Below are 27,856 nucleotides of genomic sequence, written 5' to 3' on the forward strand. Positions count from 1 at the left end.
CTCAAACTCAGAGAAAATATACATACATTTGTCCATTAAAGCTCATCTGCTTTAGATAATATTTCTCTTCACACATTAGCATAGAAACCCAATGTTTGATTTAAGCTGCAAAAGCTGCACAAATGAAAAGACCTGTTAGTTCTCTAGGGACAACTTAAGGCAAAAGCAAAGGTCTTATGCTACAAAGAAAAACAAAGCAGAGGCATGGGGGCTGTAGAGATGGCTCAGATGAATAAACACCACAGGTTCACGAAGAAGACAATTTTTTTTGTACAAATACATGCAAAAAGATAAAGTTTAAAAAGAAGCATTAAACTTCTATTTTTCTGCAGAAATAATTGTCATGTCAGATAGCTTGATTCCTGAAACAAGTTCTGTTTGGATTTTAATGAACAGAATCTTAATTCTCTCCTATATTTACCAGTGGTATAGGAGCCCTGCTTGGGAGCTCATCTTTCCTCCTTTTCATGGTACAGACCTTTGATCAGAGGCCTGCCCAACAATTCTTATAGAAGACAATCAGTGTCTTTGAGTCCTTCTTGGGAAAGCTGTGACCGCCTCTTCCACCCTAACACTGGGACTAAGTCCAAATTCTGGGCAGTCACTTCATGTTCTTGAGTTGTACTAGAACAATTTTTTTTTAGCATGGAGATTTCTTTAAGGCTACAAACTTTGCAAGTTGATCTCATTAAACAATGACTTAAAGGCAGGAGTGTTTCAAATGGCATAAATCAAACCCTTTCAACAGAATATGGTTCATATTTATCTCTAAATCTGAGATTGAGAAACTTTAAGCTGGTTTCCAATTTGTTTCAATACTGGTTTGAACTTTGAATAATTTTACTGTGTAGACATTAAATATTTTGTTTAAATATTAAACATTGAATCTTTTCCTGACTATCCAGAAAATGAGAAAGTAGAAACAAAAAGCAAGAGAGGCAACAGTACCATTAACAGACTTGTGACTTCTACATCATCTGTAACAAGAGGAGGAATTTCAGCATGGGTTTCAAAAATGCCCGGAAGCTGATTTCTAAAGAGTTACCTCTACTTGGTATAAACCATTGTTTTTTTCCTATACAAGGTAGCTGATTCCTACAAGGGGGAAAGAAATGCAGAAAACAAAAAGAATTGGGGTGATCTTCTGCTATGTGATGAAAGAGCCACTATTACACTCATTTAGTAGGTTATAGTGAATATTCCATTGTGCTAAAGAATTGTCATTTTACTTTGCACTACTGTGCCCTTGCTACACAGAAGAGTTCTTTCTGAGAAATAAAAAATGTCAGTCCTTGTTATCTCCAAAGGACACTTTGAGCTAGTTAGGTCCTCAAGGTACAGATTTCCTGATAGCAGGAAGCTATTGTGTACTAACTTTCAGGCTATTGCACAATAGTTGAAGCACCAGGCAAATTGGTTATTTTAGTAAATCTCAATGTTGCCTGCCCATATGTTCTCAGTTAATTATTGTCATTGTTTTCTAAATTACCATTAAAAACTTAACTTGTTAATTAAGGTAAACCTTTTTTTAATTATAGAAGTTATTGATGCTGGGCCTAGCTAACACAGCACTTTGCTAACACAAGATTACTTAAGGGATGCTTCTCCCATAGCCAATTTGCACATGGGTTACCTCAAACGATTTTAAACTATCACTCAAAGTTAATTAGTTGTAAACATTACTGAATACCTGGGCTTATACATGGGAAACTAAGAAGCAATAGTAGCACATGGCAAAAAAAGCCTCAAAAGAAAAATCTTTCTTTGTATTTTCATTGCATTTTCAGAGAAAAGAGGTGGGCCACAATTCTACTGGCCATTTAATCAATATAGCTACATTGAATTGACGACTAATATACAAGTTTCGGAGCCTCTATTAAATTTCTCAACCACAGGCTTATGCTACTGCTTTCTTTTCTCCTTCTCCCCTATCATTAATAGTTACCCTGTAAACAGAGCTCATATCTACAGATGAAATTGTGACTCAACTGTCAGGGTACAGCCATAGCAGGGGTATCCTTCTTTCTTTTTTCTTTTTTCTTTTTTTGTAATTAAACAAATTTTAAATTACAGTTAGCATACAATATTATATTAATTTCAGGTATATAACATAATGATTAGACATTTATGCAACTTATGATGTGATCACCTCAATAAATCTAGTAGTCATCTAACACCATACATAGCTATTACAACATTGTCGACTATATTTCTTATGCTATACTTTGCATTCCAATAATTATTTTGTTACCACCAATTTGTACTTCTTAATCTCTTCTCCTTTTTCACCCACTCCCCCATCTTCCTTTCCAATCTCGCAATCATCAAAATGTTCCCTATATCTATGACTTTGTTTCTGCTTTGTTTGTTTATATCGTTCTCTAGCTTCTACAAGTAAGTAAAATCATAAAGCATTTGTTTTTCTCTGTCTGACTTACTTCACTCAGTACAATGCCCACTAGGTCGATTCATATTGTTGCAAATGGCAAGATTTCATTCTATTTTATGGCTGAGTAATAGTCCATTGTATAAATGTATGACCTCTTCTTTACCCATTATTTCATTGATGGACACCCAGATTGCCTCCATATCTTGGCTATTGTAAATAATGCTGCAATGACTATATGGATTCACAGGTCCTATCGAAGTGGTATTTTGGATTTCTTCAGATAAATATCCAGGAGAGGCATTACTGGGTCCTTCTTTGTCTCTTGTTATATAGTCTTTGTTTTAAAGCCTGTTTGTCTGGTATAAGTATTGCTACCCCAGCTGCAGCTGCTGCTGCTGCTGCTGCTTCTGCTGCTGCTGCTGCTGCTGCTGCTTCTTCTTCTTCTTCTTCTTCTTCTTCTTCTTCTTCTTCTTCTTCTTCTTCTTCTTCTTCTTCTTTTTTCATAAAATATCTTTATTCATCTCTTTACTTTCAGTCTGTATGTATCTTTGATCTTAAGTGAGTCTCGTACAGGCAGCATATATCTTGTTTTCTTATACATTCAGCCACCCCATCTTTGTTTGGAGCATTTAATCCACTTACGTTTAAAGTAATCGTTGATAGATATGTAGTTATTGCCATTTTTATAATTTATACTTTTTCTTCTTCCTCTTTCTCTAACATTTTTCGTAATACTGATTTGGTGGTGTTGAACTCCTTTAGTTTTTCTTGTCTGGGAAGCTCTTTATCTGTCTTTCGGTTCTTAATGATAGCTTTGCTGGGTAAAGTGATCTCGATTGTAGATACTTGCTTTTCATCACTTTGAATGTTTTGTGCCAGTCCCTTTTGGCCTGCAAAGTTTCTATGGAGAAATCAACTGACAGTCTTATGGGAGCTCCCTTTTAGGCAACTAATTGCATTCCTTTTGCTGCTTTTAAGATTCTCTCTTTGTCTTTAACCTTTAACATTTTAATTATGATGTGTCTTGGTGTGGGCCTCTTTGGGTGCATCTTGTTTGGGACTCTCTGTGCTTCCTGGGCTTGTATGTCTATTTCCTTCACCTGGTTAGGAAAGTTTTCCATCATTATTTCTTCAAATAGATTTTCAATTCCTTGCCTTCTCCTCCTTCTGATATCCCTATGATGTGAGTGTCAGTACACTTGAAGTTGTCCCGGAGGCCTCTTAAACTATGCTCATTTTTTTGAATTCTTTTTTCTTATTGTCTGATTGGGTATTTTCTGCTACCTTATATTCTAAATCACTGATCTGATTCTCCGCTTCATCTAATCTACTGTTGATTCCTCCTAAGGTATTTCATTTCAGTTATTGTATTCTTAATTTCTGGCTGGTTTTTATGTTTTTGATTTCAATTTTAATGTTTTCTATCGCTTTATTAAAGTTCACACTGAGTTCATCTACTCTTCCCCTAAGTTCATTGCACATCCTTATAACCAGTGTTTTGAACTCTGCAACTGGTAGATTGTGTGTCTCCATTTAGTTTACTTATTTTCCTAGAGCAGTATTCTGTTCTTTCATTTGGGACATGTTTCCTTGTCTCCCTATTTTGGCTGCCTCCTTTGTTTGTTTCTATGCATTAGGTAGGGCTGCTATGTCTCCCGGTTTTTGTAGTGGCTTTATGTAGTAGGTGTCCTATGAGGCCCAGTGGAACAGTCTCCCTGCTCACCTGAGCCGGGTGCTCCAGGTATGTCCCGTGATTGGATAGTGTGTTCTCTCTTATTGTAGTTGAGCTTTGGTTGCTGCTTTCACATCAATGGGAAGGATTGACCATAAAGCTGATTGGTTGTGAAGCTGGCCATGACTACAATGGAGGAGCTATTGTCCAGAGTTTAACCCTGCAGAGCAGCATTCACTTTAGCAGGGCTCTGGTGTCTTCTCAGTCTGTCCTTTGGGTGTGTATTCCTCAGATTTGGCCCTGGGTGGTGCTCCTTCTGGGTCCATAGCCAGTCACCAGGTGTGCTAGCTCTGGGGTCTCCTGAGAGGGGCCCCACCAAAGGCTAAGTTCAGCCACAGCCTGTGCTCTGACCCAGGCCACCTGGCATCAGCCACCAAGCAATCCGCAGATGGCTGCTACACACACTGGGCTTGGAAGTGCCTCAGGATACCAACTCACAAACCGAGGCCATCTGACACTAGTGCTGGGCTTGGGGCTACTCAGCAAGAGGTACGAGGCACCCTGAGGGAAGATGCTGCTTGTTTAGGTTTTGTGAGCCTTTGAGAGATTTTAGGAAAGTCCGCAGCACGAGCAAAGACAGGCCATTTGAATAGAAAACGTACTGGAATCACCAGGGAAGAGTGACCAGTGTTAGCCAGGTTGATGGAGACTCAGATAGGGTGACTGCCTGTATCTGCATGCTGGGACAGAGTCAGGGCTCCACAAAGGAACAATGGCCTCTGCCAGCATTTTATCAGGGAGAAAGCAACCCTCCAGCCCTCGCTCTGAAGCCAGACAATTCAGATCATCCTTGTGTGTCCCTGGCACATTTCAAGCTGCTGCCCCAATGCTGGAGCTCAGAGTAATTGAGTCTGAAAGCAAGTAAGTCTGTGCAGGAGCCCTTTAAGAGGACTGCCTACTTAGAACTTCAGTTGCCCTCCATCTCACTCAGCCACAATCTCTGGGGTTTTCAAAGCCAGAAGTTGTGGGAACTTATCTCCACAGCACTGGAACCCTGGGCTGGGGGGCCTAGTGTAGGGCTGGGCCCCTCATTCTTCAGGGGGGAGCCTCCACTGCTGAGATATCACTCCCAGTTTTTAACCACACAGAGAATGTGGGACCACCTCATTTTGCATCTCCACACCTCCTACCTGTCTCATGTGGCTTCTTCTCTACATCCTTAGTTGTAGGACTTCTGTTCAGCTAGACTTCAGGAGACTCCCAAATGATGGCTATTCTGTAATTTAGTTTTAATTTTGATGTGGTTGTAAGAAGAGGCAAGCACAGTGTTTACATACTCTGCCATTTGATAGGAAATCTCCAGACTATTCTTTCTTAACGCACCTTTTTCAACTCTAGTATCTGAATATTCTCCAAATATTTGAATGGTTTAAACAATGTGACAGGTGATATAAGTCACCCTTACACATAGAGCTTCTATACTTGCCTTGCAGACTATTAGTCTCACATCTCTCTAGAACAACGGTCCCCAACCTTTTTGGCACCAGGGACTGGTGCTCCTGTGAGAAACTAATGCCTGATGATCTGAGATGGAGTTGAGGTGGTGAAGCTAGTGCTGGGGAGTGGCTACAAATACAGATGAAGCTTCATTCACTCACCTGCTACTCCTGCTGTACAGCCTAGTTCCTAACAGGCCATGGACTGGTACTGGTTAGCTGCTCCAGGAGTTGAGGACTCCTACTCTAGAAAGCAGCTTTTCCCTTGAGACAAGCTTTCTTGACAAAAAGTTGAATTCAGGAAATGGCTAACCAAAATGAGTGTCCCACCCCAAATCACAGGTGGAGATATTATTACGCCCATTTAATAAAACTTTCAAGTCCCTATATTATATAAGTAGGCTCAGGACTGAACACATGTGCCTTCTAAAATTTGACATTTTTAGTATATAGAAACAGTTTTTTAGAGTTTCATCTCTTCTGTGCAAGCAGCTGTCTGCAAACTATTGTAAATAGGCATTCCTGTTTGCCAGGTTCCAAGAACAGTTCAGTTCTCCTGGGGAAGGCAGTGCCAGCAGCAGTATACTTAGTTTGGCTCTCTCCCATGCAGTTTAGCATTAGATGACAGCTTTAGCTTATCAGAAAGTTCAGGGAGAGTTTTCCAGAACACAAGCTCCATGGAAGGATGGCTCATGGACGCAGCTGTTTTCTTTGTAAAGACTTCATCAAATTTTCTCTTCAAGGCTGTTTTCATGGTGTCCTAAAGGACAAGATGGGAGATGGTTAATATTTCCGTCAGTTTCAACTTCTTCATCTTTGTCAATTTTCCTGTCCTCAATTTCCTGAATCCTCCTTTTGGCAACTTCACACTACACGTCTCCAGTTGTCTGGTCATTTTCTTCACAAGAAAACATCTAACACATCAGGTGCAGAAAAGCCGCTGGTACATGGTACTGCATGACCCTCTATATATCCTGATGTGCACAAAGAATCCAGTCATCAGGACCAGCACAGAGCCCTGTTTCAGTTACCGTTTTCATTATTACTGGGCAATCATCATCCTCCTGTTCTAACTTGCATTTCTTTTTACAGGGAGCTGCTCAGAGCAGCACAGGGGCCCGACTGTGGGTCATCTTCTCACGGTCCTCCAAAGCATGTAAACTAGGAGGGAGAAGGCAGGCAGCAGCCGCTGCATGAAGTCCGACCAGCCGCACAGCGGGAGGCCGCTGAAGGACAGGTTGAGTGTGGCCATAACCTGGAAGACGAGGAATCTGCACCCACAGCCCCAGCCGCCTGCGTCTCCCAGCCCGGTAGCTGCGGCCACAGCACCCGCCTCTCAGTCCGCTCTTGACCCCCCACCTCTCCAGCTTTCTTACCATGGTATATTTTTCTCTCATCCCTTTTCTTGCAACCTATGAGTGTATTTTAATGTAAAATATATATGTTGTAAATAACATTTAATTGGATCATGATTTTTTTAATCCAATCTGATAACCTCTGTCTTTTAATTGGAATACTTAATCCATTTATATTTAAAATAATTTATATATTATAAATTTTGGAGATAGACTGTGGGGATTTAAATTTCAGTCCACTTAAAGTCCATGTAATCTTGATTGAGTTACCTAACTTTTTCCTCCTCTTTTTTCTTTTTCTTTCTTCTTTCTTTTTTTCTTTTTCTCCTTTCTTTTCCTTCCTTCTTCCCTCCCTCCCTCCCTCCCTCCCTTCCTCCCTTTCCTTCCTTCCTTCCTTCCTTCTTTCCTTCCTTCCTTCCTTCCTTCCTTCCTTCCTTCCTTCATTCCTTCCTTCCTTCCTTCCTTCCCTCCTTCCTTCCTCCCCTTTTCCCCTTCCTTCTTTCTTTCTTTTCCTTTCTTTTTTTCCTTTAATTTCTTCATCTGTAAAGTCGGGTGAATAGTAGTACCTACCTGGTGGGTTTATATGGGAATATTATGCATTAATACACATAAAGTGCTCAGAGATGTGCCTGTTGGTCTATTTCTGGACTCTCTGTTCCTTTCCATTGATCTATTTGTCTATTCTTTTGCCAATACCACCCTCTGTCGTGATTACTGTAGCTTTATAGTAAGTCTTGAAGTTTTATAGTGTAAATCTTCCAACTAGATTCTTCTTCTCAATATTGATTTGGTTATTCTGGGTCTTTTGTCTCTCTATATGAACTTTAGAGTCAGCTTGTCATAAAATAACTTGTTGGGATTTTTACTGTGATTGCACTGAATATATAGATCAAGTTGTGAAGAACTAACATCTTAATAATATTAAGTCTCTTATCCATGATTCTTTCATAAGTGTTTTTTAGTTTTCCTTATATAACTCTTGTTCATATTTTGTTAGACTTATACCTAAGTATTTCTTGTTCATATTTTGTTAGACTTATACCTAAGTATTTCTTTTAGGCGTATGCCCTGTGTAAAGGCTGTGTATGTAAAGTGGCTCCCAAATGTGAAGGAACCGAGAGACCAAAGAATGAAACAGGCAAGTCCAGTTTGTTAGTTTAAAGAGTTTTATTAGGGAACTTATTTACAGAAATGCAGTCCTAGGTGGCATTTCTGGGATCCCCATACCATTCACCCCCTCCTCCCAGACCACCTGTTTTATATACCCCTGGGAAATGGACTTACTTACTCAGAAAGGAATGTAGGAGTAATCAGGGAACAAAGGAACGAGACACCAGGGACACTGGTGCCTGGGAGAGTTAAAAGATAGATAATGTTGAGGATGCTTTGCCCTAGAGGAACGGCTAAATGGTGGAGGAAAGATTAGTGGTAGTTTGTGGTTAACCTAGAGCCTCTGTACACATTCCAGAGTCTACCTACAGAAGAGAGGAGAGGGTCAAGGGTTCAGGTGGATTAGTTTTAAAATGGAGTCAGCTTTTTGAGATGGAGTTAGCTCTATCTGCACAGGGGGTGCTAATGTAAATGGTGTTATTTTTTTAATTTAAAATTACAATTGTTTAATCTTATATTCAGCTACCTTGCTACAATCACTTATTAGTTCCAGGAGTTTTTTTTTTGTCAATTCTTTGGAATTTTCTACATAGTCATTTGCAAACAAAGTTTTATTTCTTCTTTCTTGATTACATACTTTTTATTTCCTTTTCTTGTCTTTTTGCTTTAGCAAGAGCTTTCAGTATGGTATTGAATAGGAGTGGTAAGAGGAGCTATCCTTTCCTAGTTCCTGATGTTAGGGAGAATGAATCTAGTTTTCCACCAGCAAGTATTTTAGCTGTAGATTTATTATAGATGTTCTTTATCAAGTTGAGGAAGTTCCTCTCTATTTCTGGTTTGCTGGCTTTTTTATCATGAATGGGTGTTGGATTTTGTTGAATGGTCCTTCTGTATTTGATCACATGATCTTTCTTCTTTCATGTGTTGGTGTAATGGTGGTGGATTATATTAACTGGCTTTCAGATACTGAACCATCCTTGCATATCTATTTGGTCATCATGTATAAATATTTTAATACACTTGGATACTATTTGTTAATATTTTATTGAGTATTTTTGCATCTATATTCATGAGAAATATCAGTTTGTGGTGTTTTTCTTTTAATATATTTAGCTGGTTTGGGTAATTGGTTATGGTAATGCTGTCCTCATAGAATGAATTAGAAAGTATTCCCTCTGTTTCTATTTTCTCAAAGAGATTGTAGAGAATCAGTATGATTTCTTTTAAATATTTGGTAAAATTCAGCAGTGAAGCAATCTGGGCCTGGTGCACTATGCTTTGGAAATTTATTTTTTATTGATTTGATTTCTTTAATAGATTTAAGATTGTCATTTTCTCCTTGGGTGAGTTTTGGTAGGTGTGTCTTTCAAGAAATTGGTCCATGTCATCTAAGTTACCAAATTAGTGGGCATAGAGTTACTCATAACATTGCTCTACTATCCTGCTAAAGTTCATGGTATCAATAGTGATGGCCCTTCATTTACTTCTGAGGTTAGCAAATTGTGTCTTATCACTTTTTTCCTTGGTTAGCCTGGCTAGAAGTTTATCGATTTCAACGATCTTTTCAAAGAATCAGCTTTTAGATTCATTGATATTTTTTCTATTGAGTTCCTATTTTCAAGTTCATTGTTTCTGCTCTAATTTTTATTATTTTTCTTTTTCTGTTTATGATGTATTTAATTTAATTTTCTTTTTCTAGTTTCCTAAGATGATTAGCTTTTTAATTTTAGATTTTTCTTCTTTTCCAATATATACATTTGATGGTATAAAATCCTTTTAAGCTTTTATTGTAACTCCAAAATTTTGATAAGTTGCATTTTCAATTTTATTGATTTCAAAATAATTTTAAATTTCTTTTGAGAGTTCTCTGACTCATTTGTCATTCAGAAGTATGTTATTTAATTGCCAAAGATTTGGGGATTTTTCCAGCGATCTTTTTGTTATTGTTTGCTAGTTTACCTCCATTGTCATCTGAGAACTTACTTTGTATGATTTCTATTCTTTTAAATTTGTTAAAGTGTGTTTTATAAATGTTCCATATAAGATTGAGAAGACTGTGTATTCTATTATTGTTCAACGAAGTAGCATATATTTGTCAATTAGATCCAGCTGGTTGACGGTGCTGTTTAGGTCTACTGTGTAATTGTGTAAAAAATAAATTCAGTGCAAATTTCCTTTGCACTGAAGTCTGCTTTGTGTGAAATTCATGTGGTATATCAGCTTTCTTTTGACTAGTGCTAACATGGTATATCATTCTCCATCCCTTTACTTCTAATCTATCTGTGTCTTTATATTTAAAATGAGTTTCCTTTAAATAATCTATTGTTGAGTCTTGATTTTTTAATCCATTGTGACAGTCCCTGTCTTTTAATTGTTTTATTTAGATCATTCACATTTAAAGTGATTATTGATATAATTGATATAATTGGATTAATATCTATCATGTTTATAACTATTTTCTATATGTTGCCCTTATTCTTTGTTTCTTTTTTGTCTTCCAATCTTTTTCTACCTTTTCTAATTTTAACTGAGCATTTACTATGATTCTGTTTTCTCTCCTCTCTTAGCATATCAATTGTACTTCTTTGTTTAAAAAATGTTAGTGGTCTCCCTAGAGTTTATAATCTACATTTATAGCTAATCTGAGTTCACTTTCAAGTAACATTATATTGCTACATGGGTAGTGCAAGTACTTTGTAACAGAGTATTACCAATGCCTTTCTCCCATCTCTTGAACATTGCTGTCATCAATTTCATGGATTGCAAAGGCATGGATTGTATTGGTTAGAACTGAATTGTATAGTGAAAATTTCACATTTTGGGGGTAATTTTTCCCGTGTAGTTATTATGCTCTACTATTTTATATTTTATTAGTGTTTGTGTTTTTTAACATGTGTGTTTGTCCTTTGTGGTGATTTTTAAAGACAAGGTGTGCCGCGGTCCAGCCAAGACAGGATCCAGGGGGCCCCGAAGGTGGGCAAGGCATCGGCATGGGAGACAATCGACTACACAACTCAGAGGCGGTGTGACACTGTTCCGTTTTATTGTGATTTGAGTACAACTTTTATACTTTTTATTTTGGCATTTGATTATACTTTGTAGTTAAGGTAGCAGGGAGTTAAATTTCTATGGTTAGGCGAAGCAGAAAATCTTATAGAATATATTATTATTAATATTCATGATTAACTAGTACATTTTTCTCTCAATCATTAGAACAGAACTACCTGATGGAACAATCTAAACTTTTAATTCTTATATCTATTACGTAAGATACAGTTTGATTTAAGTAAAGATGATAGATAGATGTATTCATAACAGCAAGCATTGGCTTGTGGGAAGACATTGTTCTTCTTTCTGCCTGAAGAAATCTTTTAAATGCTATTTGATTTATGCTATATCTAAAGTTCAAGCTGAACCTTTCTCATAGCTGTTCAAAAGTTTCCTTGGTGCAGTAATGAGGAAAATATTTATAAAAATCAGTTTTACAAAGCTGCTTTCATAAGCTAAGTTTCTGTTCCTTTGTTTTTAAGCACCAAGGAGATCCTGACCTAGCCAGCCTTTCTATGAAACTTAAACTACTATAAGGCACATGAATTCCATCTTTATTCACTATATGTATACTATCTTTATTATAAGCTCCTGTATAGGGCAAAGGAAGATCAGGTAATCTTTTCATATTATTAGCACCCCTAGGTGGATACCAGAGTTTTCTATTTATTCACTAGGCCACAAAAGGAGGCCCTTCCATAGTAGGCACAGGCTTATGAGTAAATTTCTTATCCTTTACTAATTTTTCTACTAACTGCGTGGGAACAGGAGTATAAACTGGTTCTAGGAATTCAGCTTGTTATAATTTATTCATAACATCTTTAAGAGGCGCGTCAAAAGGAATTTCTCTTAATAATTGTTCAAATAAAGGGTTTACGCATTCTGGACACGTCAGGGTGACTAGAGCTGATTCCATACGCAGAGAATTTACTATGTTTTCCTCAGAGCCAATTTTGAGGAAATCCATTTGTATAGCGTTTACACTTACTAGAATTTGTGCTACCCAAATTCCCCGTTAATAGGATCGTTCCTAAGAAACCAATTATCCCTAAACACATGCCATGTCCTCATTCTTGACGATGCATTCCTTGAAGCCTCTGTCCCCATCTCCGGACCTTGTCATGCAGTAGGGTAGAAAGATGATGCGGCAAAGGTGGGAGACAGATGAGAAGGATTTTAGGCCTAGGTCTATGGATTCTTCTGATCAAGTTAATGAGGAAGAGTTTCAATCTTTTGAGGCATCCATTGCACTCAGTGCAAAAAGACTGGTTATCCAAGTTTTTCTATTCCTTTGTGCATTGTCCACATTAAACAATTTATGCAATTTGTCCCCGCAAATTGTAAAGACACTCAACTCCAAATCATAGTCACTTGACAATCAAGGGGTGTGATTATTTTAAATGGGTATTGGAATCTCAAAACAGAGTAAACTGTTGTCTAAACAAAAAGTCACAATCAGTGAAAACGCTTAGGAAACAAGTCATTTAGTAGCAATTATTTATTGTCCAGAAAAGAAAAAGGCGTCTAGTTGGTGAGAACCATTATAATCTTGGTGTGTAAAATCAGAGTAAAATGGTAGGATAAGATATATGAAAACAGGAAAAGATTCCTCTTTATAGTAGTACAATAGTTAACATATTGATGACACACAATATTATGCTGAAGATATTTTGTGTAATAAAGTAAATAACAATTGCTTTTCTATTGAGAATGACAAATCAACAGATTTTACCCATAAATGTCTTATAACATTTGAAGATTTGTAAATTATGGTGAAAATTGAGAACTTTATTTTTTCTGCTGCAAAGAGCTTTTCAAACAAGTCAAGGCCAAGATACATTCAATGTTTTGTCTTCATATTTGGAATCTAAAGGTCTTACCTAGAGAAACTATATGGGCATCTGTACTGACAGGGCCCACTAATGATTGGATCCAGGAGAGGCTTTATCTCTAACAAAGAAAGAAAATTCTAATTTGTTCACAGCACACTGTTTTCTTCATAGAGAGGTTCTGGTGTTAAAGTCTGTTAAAGAAGAAAATTTTTAAGTCTGGATAATGCAACAAAAATGTTCAACTTTATTAAAGAGAGACCAATTTACCTGAGAATATTTTTAAAGCTGTTTTAACACCTGGATAAAGAGCACATAAATCTGCTACAAACAGAAATCCAATGGCTTAGGAGAAGAATAATTCTCAATAGGACTTTGGGCTAAAATATAAATCACAAGACCCCAGAGAAAATGTTTTGACTCAAGCAGCAAGGTTCTTAGCTTTAAAGAAACAGAATCTTTTGAGAAATTATGTTGTAAAAGAAAATCTTGACAAGTTTCTCTGTTGATTAGTTTGAAGGTAAGGTCTCTGCAAGTTTCACATTTTATAGAAAACCACAAAACCACATTGTTGGTATGTCTCTCCCTGTCAACACAAGGGAATAACTTGAATAATGACACTCACTGAATCTTCTACTTAGCCTGAGAATGTGACTTTGAGGGAAGAGAAGGACTTAGTGAGCTGCAGTCTGATTGCATACTTAAGATGAGATTTACTGATCTGCTTCTAGACAAGTTCTGTATTCCTGTGAAAAGGTAGGATCCTGCTCTTCACTAGAAAACCATAAACATTTTGCTAACGTAGTTTAATTTTTTTAAATGTGTAAATCTTTTTCTTATTTAAAACGTGTCATAAATTGTCTCATCTTAGTTGAAAATAAAATCTTTGTGTTAGATGAGCAAAAATAGCACAGGTTTCAATGAAGAGGTTGTAACACAGGAGCCCCAGGTCTGGAACTCGCACCTGGGCTTGGATATTTTGAAAAAACCACTAGGCAGACGGGAGAGGTGAGAAATGCCATCTATTACTCACAAGGCAGGGAAGCTTCAGCAGAGGCTGTTTCGAGATGCAGGAAGAAAAACTGCTGCTGACCAAGTGCAAGTAGAGTTTTTTATGCCCACAAACAGAGGGAGGGGTTATCTCTTTGGGGGAGCAGCCGCCTTCTCAGACGGATGGGAGCAGGATGTGCTGCTTGGTTACAGGAGCAGATAATGTCCATGGGAGTAGCAGAAAACGTCCTTGGGAGCAGGCACCGCTAAAATCTGCCTTCTTTGGCTGCTAGACGGGCAGCTGTCAGTCTTTTGAGTATGTAGAGGGGCTATGTTCTGAGTTAACCCTACAGAGGTAAATTTCATTCTTTAGTTTTAGTTTCAAAAAATACATTTCATGCTTTCATATAGTCTGATAAAATATATCAAAAAGTAACATGTCTATAATAATTTTGCAATTATTAGGCCTGTATGAAAGGCTGATCATGTCACTCAGTAAGGAAATGATTTTGCACTGTCTTGAATAAAATTGTCCTAGGCCATATTTTTATTCATATTGCTTGGTTTATAGTTTTAGTAGCTTTTCTTTTCAACATTGTCAATAAATTTCACATTGTAAATAACATTAATTAAAACAATTTACATTATGTAAATTAAATCTCATCTTAAAAAACTTTTTCATTTTGTCTTAAATCAGTTATTTAACAAAAATATATTGTATTTTCCTTATGAGTTTTAAATATTTACGACAAGGCAATAGGGAGATCCATTTTTAAAAAGGTAAGCTAATCTTTATCTGATTTTTTTTCAAGAACAGATTAAAAAGACATTTTAATTTTAAATAAGGAAAATAATTACTCTTACACACATCATATACCACATACAAACCTTATTAGAATCTCATTTAGTAGGAATTTGTGATAAGAATTTCAGATCCTCTTGGATAAGGCAAAAAATCAAATAGGTATTATGAGTAACTATATTTTTTTCGGGAAGAGTAACGACACAAAAATGGTAGACTGATCAGTTAGCCAAAATAAACAGATCCTCAAAACAAAATATCATTTTCTACTCAAAAAATCATTGGAAATTATAATTGGACTGTTATCTCTATCATGTTATATCTACAATTTACTGATCATAACACATCATGCTAATGTATTATGAGCTGATGGTAAAATAATTTTTATACAGAGGTTCCCTGAGACCTGAAAATTATTTCAAGAGTTCCTCCAAAGGAAAAATATTGAGATAGACTGTGCTACTGAACTTCTGTATTGTATCAAAAATTGCATTTCTGTCTCCTAATCGCAATACCAAGTATTGTATAGGTTCTATCATTTAAACATTTAAAAAATAATAATAAAATTAAAATAAATAAAGCAAGTGTCAGTAAACTAAAGAGAATTAAACATACGAAATATGTTTTCTGACTACAATTGAATTAAACTAGAAATCAATGACTGCTGAAAAATCATTGGAAAGATACTAAGTATTTGGAAGCTAACTAATAGACTTCTAAATAATCAATTGGTCAAAGAAAAAAATCAAAAGGGAAATTGGAAAGTATTTTGAACTGAATGAAAATGAAAACACAACATATCAAAATTTCTGGGATGCCCTTGAAGCAGTACTTAATGCAAATTTTATAACACTAAACACCTATGTTAGAATAGAAAAAAAAAAGGTCTTAAATCAAAGACCTCAGTTTCTATATTAACAAAATGGAAAAAGAAGAACAAAACAAACTCAAAGTAAACAAGAAATGAAATAATAATGATCAAAACAAAAAATTATTAAAAACAATAGAGAAAATCTGCAAAACCAAATGCTGCTTTTTTGAGAAAATAAAAAATTGGATAAATCTTTAGTTAGAGTGATTGGGAAAAAAGGGAAGAAGACACAAATTAACAATATCAGTAATGAGAGGCACAGTATCACTGCATATTATACAGATATTAAATAATAATGGAATATTGTAAAAAATTTATACAATAAATTCAACAACTTGGAACAAATTTCTTGAAAGACACAAAGTACCAAAGCTCACTCAAGAAGAACTATATAACTTGAATAGATACTTATAAAAGAGTTTCAATATGTGATTAAAAACCTTCCCACAAAAGACTCTTGGACCAGATGGTTTGCTTTACTGGTGAAGTCTACAAAATCATAAATATAAAATAATACCAATTCTACAGAAATAATTTTAGAAAATTGAAAAGTAGAATTCCCAAATAATTCTATGAGTTGAGATTACCCTGATATCAAAACAAAGATATTACAAGAAAAGAAAACCATATACCAGTTTTGCTCACGAGCATACATCCAGAAATTCTAAACAAAATGTTAACAATTGAATCCAACAATATATTAAAAAGACAATATATTATAACTGAAATGAGGTTTATTCCAGGAATGCAAGATTGGTTTAACATTCAAAAATCAGTCAATGTAGTCTACGGCCATGCCCCCCTGAACAAGTGCGATCCTGTCTGATCTCGGAAGCTAAGCAGGATTGGGCCTGGTTAGTACTTGGTTAGGAGACCACCTAGGAAGACCAAGTGCTGTAGGCGTAAAATATAAAAAATAAGGGATTGTAAGCTGACAAGTTCCTTGCAATCTGTGAGGTCAACCAAGGATTGCCTCACTTGAAAAAAAAATCAATCAATGTATTTCACTGTATTAACCATGCAAAAGAGAAAAATCATATGATCATTTTAAAAGATGAAGAAAAAGCATTTATCATAACTCAACATTTATTCCTGGTTAAAGAAAAAAAAAACTCAGCAAATTAGGATTAGAGGGAATTTCCTCAACTTGATAAAGAGCATCTTAAAAAATCCAGTTACCATCATACTTAATGGTGAAAGCCTACATACATTCTTCCTAAGATCGGAAACAGACAAGAATGTGCACTCTCACCACAGCTATTCAATTTGGTACTTAAGAGCACAGCCAGTGTAATCAGACAAGAAAAAGAACCAAAATGAATTTATACTGAAAAAGAAGGAGCAAAACTGTTGTTATCTGCAGACAATATGATTATCTAGGAAACCCAATGGAATTTGCAAATGAGATGTAAAAGGTGCTAAATGATTAGGAGTGAGTTTAGCATGATTGTAGGATATAATATGCAAAATTTAATTGTATTTCCATACACTGTCAAAGAACAATTGGAAACTGAAAAAAATTCAAGATCACTTATACTAATTATATCAAAAACATGAACTACTTACTGATAAAATGGAAAAAAAAAAGATGTACAAGAGATGTACTCTGAAAACTACAAACTATAGCTGAGAAAACTTTAAAAAGACCTAAAATAAATGAATAGAAACCTGTACAAGGTTGGGTTGGAAGACTTACTACTGTTAAGGTGACAACTGTCTCCAAATTGATTTATGTATTCAATGTAATGCCAACCAAAATTCCAATAGCCTTTTTGTAAAAATTGACAAGTTGATTACAAAATTTATATCAAAGTATAAAGTAACTTGAATAACCAAAACAATTCTGAGGAAGAAGAACAAAGTTGAAGAACGTCTACTACCTTATTTGAAGACATTGTGAAATTACAGTAATTCTGACAGTATGGAAATGGCATCAGTATAGGTAAATAGATAAATGGAAAGAATGTAGAGTTCATATCTATTTCTATAAACAGCTTATTTTTTATAAAAATCAAAGGAAATTTCTCTTCCCCCCAAAAAATTCTGGAAACAACTGGAACAACTGGATTCCATATGCAAAAAAAAAGAATGGAAGAAAGAAAAAAATTAACTTCGATCCATACCTCACACTACATAGAATAGAAAAATTAATTCAAGCTAGATCATAACCTAAATGTAAAACTTAAAACTATAAATCTCCTAGTATAGCAGAAAATCTTGTGACTTTGGGTTAGGCAAAGGTTTCTTGGAAATAATACCAAAAGCACAACCTATAGAAGAAAAAAATTGATTATCAAGAACATCTGCTCTTTCAAAAACACTGGTAAGAGCATAAAAAGAGGATGTGGTTCCATAGTGTAGCGGTTAGCATGTCTGCTTTACATGCAGAAGGTCCTGGGTTTGTGCCCCAGTGAAGCCACGGTCCATGGTCTAGAGCCATGCCACCCTGAACAAGCCCAATGTCTAATCTCGGAAGCTAAGCAGGGACAGGTCTGGTTAGTACTTAAATGGGAGACCACCTAGGAAGACCAGGTGCTATAGGCATAAAAAAAATAAAAAATAAAAAGACAAGGCACAGTCTTGGAGAAAGATTTATAAGTTACATACCTGATAAAGGACTTGTGTCCAGTTATATAAACATTCTCAAAACTATTAAAAAAATATAAAAACTGACAACCTGATTCAAACATAGGCAAAAAAAAGACATTTCACCAAAGAAGTTACACAGATGCCAAACAAGCATATGAAAAGGTGCTCAAAAATCATTAGCCAGTAGGGAAATGCAAATTAAAAACTACAATGAGATAACACTATACTCCAATTACAATGTCTTAAATTTAGAAGGCTGTCATACCAAGCATTGGCAACCATGTGGAATAACTGTTTAACTTTTACATACTGCTAGTAGGAATGAAAAAATGGAACAAATACTTGAAAAACAGTTTAGCGGTTTCTTAAATTTAAGCATATACTTACCATTTAACCCAGACATTCTACTCTTAAGCATTTATCCAAGAGAAATTATCCATACAACTTGTGCATAAATATTTATAGCAGCTTTATTTGTAGTAGCCTCCAACTAGAAACAACCCAAATGTCCATCAACAGGTGAATGACTAAAGAAATTGTAGTACATCCATACAATGGAAGACTACTGAGCAATAAAAATGAATGAACTATTCATATGTACCATAAGCTGGATGAATCTCAAAATAATTATGCTGAATAAGAGACCAGGTTAAAAAAAAAGAGTACATAGCATCTAATTCTATCTACATAAAACTAAAAAAATGCAAAGTAATTTATAATGACAGAAAGTAGATCATGTGGATAGGTGGGGGCAGTGCGGGAGAGAGCAAAGATTAAGGGGCACAAGGAACCTTTTGGGGTGATGGAAGTGCTCATCGTATAGATTGTGGAGATGGTTTAATGGGTGTATGCATATGTCAAAACTTATCAAATGGTATACTTTAAATATGTGCAGTTTATTATATGTTAACTGTATCTCGATAAAGCTAATTAAAAATTCTAATACATTCTGTATTTTCAGTCTGAGGAGAATCTTTAAAAAAAATATGTTATGGGAGGACCAGGCAAAATGGTGTAGATGACAGAGGCTTAGTTCATCTCCTTTTGTGACCACAACAAAGTTGTGACAGAAGCGGAGCAAACAGCAAGCAGAGTCGCCTAGATGAACAGAAGCCCAACAACTAGAGTGGTAAATAAGAAATTGCCCTGCAACGGTAGGAGGTAGGACAGGTTGAGGATGCGAGGCTGCACTTCCTGAGCAACTGAGTGGGACAGAAAGTATGGCAACTGCAGACATTCTTCTTAAAGGGGCCGCAACCTGACTTTTGAGGTGACGGACTCGCTCGCTCTGACCACCAGCACCAGGTCAGCTGCTTGGGGGTAGGGGAGGGGGAGGGCCACCAGGGACTTACAGGGGGACACTGAGTTGTCGTAGTGAGGGCCAGAAGAAGTGCTAGCGGTATCCATTGTTTCTCTATTGAGCCTTGCCCCCTCCCAGTGTGTGGACACAATGCCATCATAGCTGAGATTGCGCTGGCTGAAAAATTACTGCTTTGCTATCGCCCATGGGAATATTACTCTCTAACAATAAGCTTTCTGCTTCTGTACCCCTGCTTGCACAACCGACCTGTGGGTTGACAGTAAAAAGAAGAAAAATAGACTAGTGTGTTCAAACAGGAAGAATAATAGGGGTTTAGGGCTTAAAAACTCTGTACCTCTACATTTTGGGGCTGCTTAATTTGGGGTCTGCGTACCCCTTGGCAGACCCAGCTAGCTGAATAAAGAGTGTGTTTCCTATAACTCACTGATTTCTGGTGGTCCGTGTGTCTATTGGGGGCTGGCGGCTAAACAAGATGTCATCAAACTGGATAACAGAGGTCGCTCTGCCCAGAGGATTCCCTGAAACTCCACCCTCCCCAACTTGTGGCCCTACCCAAGCCACATCCAGTTGTGTCCTTGGTGTGTCCTGTGCCCCTTGCTGAGCAGCTCCAAGCCCCACACTGGTGGCAGCTGGCTTTGGTTTCTGGCATGGCCTCTTGAACCTGGTGGCCCTCCCCCTCCCCTACCCCCAAGCAGCTGAGCACTTGTGGATTGCTGCTGACTCTTAGTAGGTGGCTCTGGAGGGGCACAGGCTGGGGCTAAATTAGGCCTGCAGCTGAACCCCTCTCACTCAGGACTGTGCCACTGGACACCTACTACATAAAACCACGCTAATGAGACTGGGAGACTTAGGAGCGTTGCTTAGTACATAGAAACGGACTCAGAAAGGCAGCCAGAATGGAGGAAACAAAGAAGCAGGTCCCATATGAAAGAACAGGTCCCATATGAAAGAACAGAACAGCAATCTAACAGATGCAGAGTTTCAAGAAGCAGGTCCCATATGAAAGAACAGAACAGCAATCTAACAGATGCAGAGTTTCAAACACTGGTTCTAAGGATGCTCAATGACCTTAGGAGAAGTGTAGATTAACTCAGTGAGAACTTTAACAGAGATAAAAAACATAAAAATGGAAATGGAAATGATAAAAGGGAACCAGTCAGAAATGAAGAATACAATATCTAAAATGAAGAGTATAGTAGAAGGAATCAACAGAGTGGTTAAGTGGAGGGAATCACCAATATAAAGGATGGAGAAGTGAAGGACACCCAATCAGAATGGTAGAAAAAGAAATCAAGCATCTAAAATAATTTAAGGAGCCTACGGGACAAAATTAAATGTAAAAACATCCGTGTTATAAGGATACCTGAAGGAGAAACAGGAGAACAAGAAGTTGATATCCTATTTGAAAAAATAATGTTGGAAAACTTCCCTAACCTGGTGAAGGAAATAGACATACAAGCCCAGGAAGCTCAGAGAGTCCCCAAAAGATGAACCCAAAAAGGCCCACAGCAAGACACACCATAATTAAAATGCCAAAAGTTAAATACAAAGAGAGAATCTTAAAAGCAACAAGAGAAAAAACAGTTACCTACAAGAGAGCACCCATAATACTGGCAGCTGATTTCTCAAAAGAAACTTTGCAGAACAGAAGCGATTGGCACAAAATACTCAAAGTGATGAAAACCCAGGATCTACAACCAAGAATACTTTATACAGCAAAGCTATCATTTAGAGTCAAAGGACAGATAGAGATTTTCCCAGACGAAAAAAAACCCAAAAAGCAAAAAACAAAACGCTAAAGGAGTTCATCACCACCAAGCCAGTATTACAGGAAATGTTGAAGGGACTTCTTTAAAAAAGAAAAACATGTATCAAAAACATGAATAAAGAATGGTAATAACTACAAACCTATCAACAAGTACCTCAAATGGAAAATAATTAAATGCTCCAACCAAAAGACAGAGTGGCTAAAGGAATAAGAAAACAAGACCCTTATATATGCTCCCTGCAAGAGACTCACTCCAGATTAAAAGACACACACAGACTAGAAATAAGGGAGTGGAAAAATATATTGCATGATGGACCTAGAGAGTATTGCGCTGAATGAAGTAAGTCAGACCTAGAAAGACAAATACTATATGATTTCACATACATGTGGATTCTAAAGAATAAAAGAAATAACAACAATAACAAAAACAGAAACAAACTCATAGATACAGAGAATATTTTGAGGGCTACTTGATGGGGGGGGGTTGGGGTATCTGTGAAAAGGGCAAAGGGATTAAGAAGTACAAATGGATAGTTACAAAATAGTCATGGAGATATAAAGTGTAGCATAAGAAAAATAGCCAGCAATGTTATAATAAATATGTAAGGAGGAAGAGGGTTACCTGATTTAGTGGGGTGACCACTTCGTGTGTTATATAGATCTTTAATTGCTATGCTGTACAACTGAAATTAATACATTATTGTATGCCAACTATAATTGAAAACAAACTCATTGAATTGTATGACATAAATATGAGCAACTAATTGTCTATTATGTTAATAAAGCTGCAAAAAAATAACCTTTTATGATTTTCCCTTATAATTAGGTATCTTAAAAATTATTTGAAATTATATAAAGTCACTTATTGAATTGATGTTCTTTATGCTTATTGTGTAATACTTATAAAAGATTCATTTGAATCTTTTCATTTGAAAGGAAGTATATTTATAAATTTTGTTTGTTACATTTTATTTATTGTATTATCCAAATCTACTGTATCTTTATTAAATTTCTAAATTATCATATTTTGAAAATACATATTTCATATCTTTAATTATAATTGCAGTTCTGTTTGTTTCATTTATGACAGATTATTCTTTCATATATGCTTGACTAGCAATTGAGAGTGTGGGAGTCTTTCTTCGAGGATTATTCTTGGAGGCAACTTGCATTTTCTATACCTCTGAAATAAGTTTGTTTTATTTTGTTTGCTTCAGAATATTTTTCTTCAATTATTTCCTTAAATGCGCATTTTGCTTGACTTTCACTGTTTTCTTGTATATCTCTTTGTCTTGCTGATTAGAACTTAGATGCATAGAGTCACATCATTTTAGGAAGAGATCTCCAATACCCTGGTCTTCCAATAGCCTCAATTTATTGTTGAGGAAACAAAGCTACAGAGAAATAAATGTCTTATCTAAAACCAAATGACTGGAAGAACTGGGCTAGAACCCTAAACTTTTGATTTCTTGTTGCTTGCCCTTTGAACAACATCTTCTTTATCTTTCTACTATGGCCCATCAATTTCTCTTTAATAGCTCTCTGCTTAATCTTCCCATGATTTGTGACTGATGTTTTAATTTGTCCCCCTAATCCTGTTGTTAATTATTTGCTGCATTTCTCTGTGAGTAGCAAACCTATGTTGTCTGAAAAAGCTTTTACTAGTCTTTTTCCCCATCCTGCTGCGCTATGACCTTGACCTCTTTAGATAACACTACCTTTTCCTAAATTATAGTTCTTAGGTCTTGTTTTGTTTTTGCTTTTTTCCCCCTTATAGTTGACTGAGTTACATTAGTCTCATGTTTGTGGTTCTTATCATTTTTTAAAAATTTTTCTTCCCTTTCCCTAAGCTCTTAAAGTTAAAGAAACTTTCCTTCCACCCCACTTTGCTTATTATGACTGAGGCTTACCTTGTTAATTCAAGTCTTAAGTTCCTTCTGTTTTCTACGTTTCTACTGTTTCTTTAGTGGATTTTCTCAAAACACTCCTATTCATTCCATCTTCTTTACAGAACCCTTCTGCTTATAAAACTTGGGAAAACACGAAATTTCAAATGTATTCTACAAACTATCCTGTAAGTAAATAATAATTAAAAATTGTAATGGTGACTCTGGTCTGACTTCAGGAAGTGAACCATTTCTCTGAGCTTCATTTTTTCCCTTGGTTGGAAGAGTGCTTCTTACTGGGAACAGTAAACAAAATTGATGTGAGATCAAATGAGAAAAAGTACATGAAAATAATTCGTTAACAAAAAAAAAAAAAAAAAAAAAAAAAAAAACCCAGGCAAATATATATATTATTATCAACATCATGGTTAACAATTAACTAGTATTATTGATAAAATCACATATATTACAGTTAAATTAAATGCTGCTTTTGTAGGAGCAAGAATGGATCCCTATACTAGAATTTCTTTCCCATAATTATGCGTTCTAACAAACTACTTAAGAAAAAGATCAGAAATCAATTGAAATGATAATGGAAATATGATACATTTTGATTAAATGTTATGTTTATGTAAAATAAAATGTGTTTACTTGCTTGCAATTATGTGTGTGTGTGTGTGTGTGTGTGTGTGCGCGTAAAATAAGAACCATCTATTTTTCTCTTGCTGAGTCAGAACCACCTAGATAAGTCAATCCTGGATTCCTGAACTCTAAAAACTGTGAGATAATAATGTTTGTTTTTTTAAGTGGCTAAGTTTTGGGATAATTCGTTATGTAGCAATAGATATGTAATACAGCAAGTCTATCATGTATCATTTCCTCTTCCCGGATCCAGAGGCCTGGGTAATGGGAGAGGACCAGTCCAGGAAATTGTTACAGAATTTTCACTCTTGTGAGTTATTGGATTGATGCTTTATCACTTTTTCTCCAAAGGTATGCTGAGTCATGGATTTTAGGCATTCTCTTAATTCCAAAGAAAGAACCAAGAATCTGATCACATCAAGAACACAGAGTCTTGGGGACTAGTCAAGATGGCATAGAAGGTGGAAGCTGTGCATATCTTTTCTTACGATGACACCAGAATTATAACAAGACTACAGAGCAACCATCACGCAGAGTTGCCTGAGGTCTGCAGTTTTGTCCCTACAACTAGGGACAAAAATAAGAGGTCATCTCAAATCGGTAGGACGGGCGGAGTTACAAAACAGCTGGGTCCCACAACTGTGTCTGGAGATGAGAATCAGGCAGGTTATCTTGGCTCCAGAGCCCCCTCCCCCACCTGAGGAGGGAGGGGTCCCAGCCCCACATTGGGATATCCATCCCAATGTTTGGATGCCAGGAAGAGAAGTCCCCAAAACCTCTGGCTGTGAAAACCAGCAGAGATTATGGCTGAATGAGATGCAGTCCTGCAGGAGCACAGACATTCTTCTTAAAGGGCCCACAGACATTCCTCTTAAAGGGCCCACACCTTATTTGCTGGTGAACTCTCTCGCTAAGAGCTCCAGCACTGGGGCAGCTGCTTGAGGAGTGCCAAGGACATACAGGGAGAGAGAGTTGTTGGGTTTCAGGGCGATAGCTGGACAGGTGGCTTTTTCCCCCGACAGAAGTGCTGGCAGTATTCAGTTTTACTTTGTTAAGCATTCCCGTCTCCCAGTACGGGGCCACCAGTGCCACCATATTTGAGTCACCATCCAACTGGATAACACAGGTGGCTCAGCCCAAGTGATTCTCTGAGACTCTGCCTCTCCCAACTTGAGGCCTATCCAAACTGCTTCCAGTGGTTTATTCCATTCAAATGGCCTGTCTTGGCTCATGTTGCGGACTTTCCTAAAATCTCTCAAAGTCTCACAAAACCCAAAGCAGCAGCATCTGGCCTCACTGTGCCCTGTACCTCTCACTGAGCAGCCCCAAGCCTTGTACTAGCAACAGCTGGCCTTGCTTTCTGGTTTAGCTTCTTGAGGCACCTATAAGCCCAGCACTAGTGGCAGCCATCTGTAGTTTGCTTGGTTACTCTAGGTGACCCTAGAGGTACACAGGCTGTGGCTGAACTTGGCCTGCACCTAGATCCCTCCCAGGACTGTGCCACTGGGTCCCACAGGACACCTACTACATAAAGGCACTCTACTAAGACTGGGAGGCTTAGGAGCCCTATCTAACACATAGAAACAGACACAAGGAGGCAGGCAAAATAGGATACAAAGAAGCATGTCACACATGAAAGAACAGAACAAAGCTCCAGAAAAGAACTAAATAAATTGGAGACAGGCAATCTATCAGATGCAGACTTCAAAACACTGGTTGAAAGGGGGAAGAGATTAAGAAGTACAAATTGGTAGTTAAAAAATAGTCATGGAAATATAAAGTAGAACGTAAGGAATATAGCCTGTAATACTGTAATAACTAGGTACAGTGTCAGAGGAGTACTAGATTTATTGGAGTGATTGCTTCATGAGTTATTTAGATGTCCAATCACTATGTTGTACACCTGAAACTAATATCATATTGTATGTCAATTATAACTGAAAAATAAAAATATTATAAAAGAAAAAATGCAGTCTCTTAAAGACATAACTTTCCGCTTTTTGTGAGTGTATAGGGCAATGTATTTAGAAATCAGTTTCATTGTCTTAAACCCTCATCAACAGATATTAAATGTAATTTGTTAAATTGCTAATTATGCATTTAGTCATAAAATCAAAAATTTTACTTTCAACAAATGAAATTTATAAAATCGTGGTTAACATGAATGATAATTAAAAGAAAGAGAGAATATGTAGAACTTTTTGTAACAATCAATACCTTGACATATTCTAATTTTTGTATTATAAACAGAATTTTAATTCTGTATTGCTATATTATTTGAACACTTGTGCTAAGCTAAAAGAGGTACAGGAAAGAAAAATTTAAAAAGAGAAGCCTACAATTTAGTTATGGAGTATGATGAAACCAGCTATATTTCTGTTTCCTTGAAAGGGATACTATCACTTTCAATTTAATATGAAATATATACAACCACTGAAATATACACGAAACACACACACACACACACGCACACACAGTATAATTTGCCAGGGAAAACTTGCAAAAGAGTTAAGTTGATAACCAAGTCAGTAAGTAACAATTGCCAAACTGCCTCCTTGTCTGAGATGGTCATGGGAGAGAATAAAATTAAGATGAATTTTCCTAAAAGACTGAATACTATCTTCTGTTTGGTGGAAAATATACAAGAATTTTTTGTCTGCTGACTATAAAACAGTGTCATGTATGTTTTATATGGAGAATGACTGGAGAGAAGAGTGAGAGAGAGTTTGAAAAATTATGTGAAAAACTGCCCAAGGCAGGGTGAAAAAACCCCCATCACTATTATTGCAATTAAATTCAGAAGCATGTAGATGTTTTACATCTGAGCCACAGGAGTAGCCACATAAAACTCTTACCAGAAAAGGTAGTAAACTTGACAAACTGCCCACAAAAAGACTTAGTTTAAATAAAAATTAAGGAAAATTTGAGAAGTATAGATTTTTAGAAATAATTTTAAAACTGTCAGACTTCTGATCAAGATGGCAGAGTAGAAAAATGCTGTGCCTGCCCCCTCCCATGACCACATCAAAATTACAACTAAATTACAGAACAGCCATTATTGAGAACTACCTGAAGACTAGCTGAACAGAATTTCTATAACTAAGGATATAAAGAAGAAGCCACATGGAGACTGGTAGAAGGGTCAGAGACATAAAAGGGCAGATCCCATACCCACTGTGTGGCAGTTAAGAAATAAGAGAATATCTCAGCTGCAGAGGTCCCTCCTGAAAAGCTAGGTGTCCCAATGGACACTGAGCTCCCCAGCCCAGAACTCCAGGGCAAGGAAGAGAAGTTTCCATAACATCTGCTGCTGTGAAAAACAGCAGCTGAGTGAGTTGGAGGGCTGCTAAAGGTCTAGCACTTCAGCTTTTAAAGGGACCATACACAGACTCACTTTCCCACAAATGCACTCTCTCTGAGCTCCAGCACCGGTGCAGCAGCTTAAAAAGCACCAGGGATATACAGGAAAGAGTTGAATTGCCTAGATTCAGAGCAAGGGCTGGAGAGGAAAGAGTTAGGGCAGCTCTCTCCAGGGATGGAAATGTTGGCATTGTTCCTTTGTTAAGTCCTCCCCCTAACCAGCCAGAAGGTGCAGGCCAGCACCAAATCTGAACTCTCCATTAATCTGGCTAACACCATTCGCCCTGACCTGGTGATTTCCTGAGACACTCCCTGCCCTACCCAACTCATATGCCCAGGCCGAATCTCTTTCAATGGCTTTCCCACACAAGTGGCTGGCCTCAGCTCATACTGTGGACTTTCCTAAAATCTCTAAAGTCCGTAAACCCCAGACAAGCATCACTGCTCTTGGTCTGCCCTATAACTCTTGCTAAGTGGTCTCAAGCCTAGCACTAGTGGCGATATCCTCAGTTCACAGCCTAGCCTATCCCAAGTGCCTCCAAGTCCAGCACAGGTGGCGAATAACTGCAGATAACATTGTAGCTCTGATAAGAAACCAACAGACTGGGCGTATGCAGCAGCTGACCCCAGAACCAACACAACCGGTTGCCACCTTCAGACCACAGCAGAGCAACACCCAGCAAACTCCACAAATGACACATCCAAAGGGCAGGCTTGGCAGGTACTAA

The 27,856-nt window shown here is 37.0% G+C and overlaps 2 pseudogenes; one reads left to right on the top strand and one right to left on the bottom strand.

The window, feature by feature from the left end:
- Positions 1-6,020: 6,020 nt before the first annotated feature.
- On the bottom strand, positions 6,021-6,809 carry LOC120594544 (coiled-coil domain-containing protein 117-like; annotated as a pseudogene).
- Positions 6,810-16,346: 9,537 nt separating this feature from the next.
- Positions 16,347-16,465, top strand: LOC120594673 (uncharacterized; annotated as a pseudogene).
- The last annotated feature ends 11,391 nt before the right edge of the window (positions 16,466-27,856 follow it).

This window comes from Pteropus medius, unplaced genomic scaffold (assembly GCF_902729225.1).
Source record: "Pteropus medius unplaced genomic scaffold, Ma_sr-lr_union100, whole genome shotgun sequence".
In the NCBI taxonomy this organism is placed as follows: Eukaryota; Metazoa; Chordata; class Mammalia; order Chiroptera; family Pteropodidae; genus Pteropus; species Pteropus medius.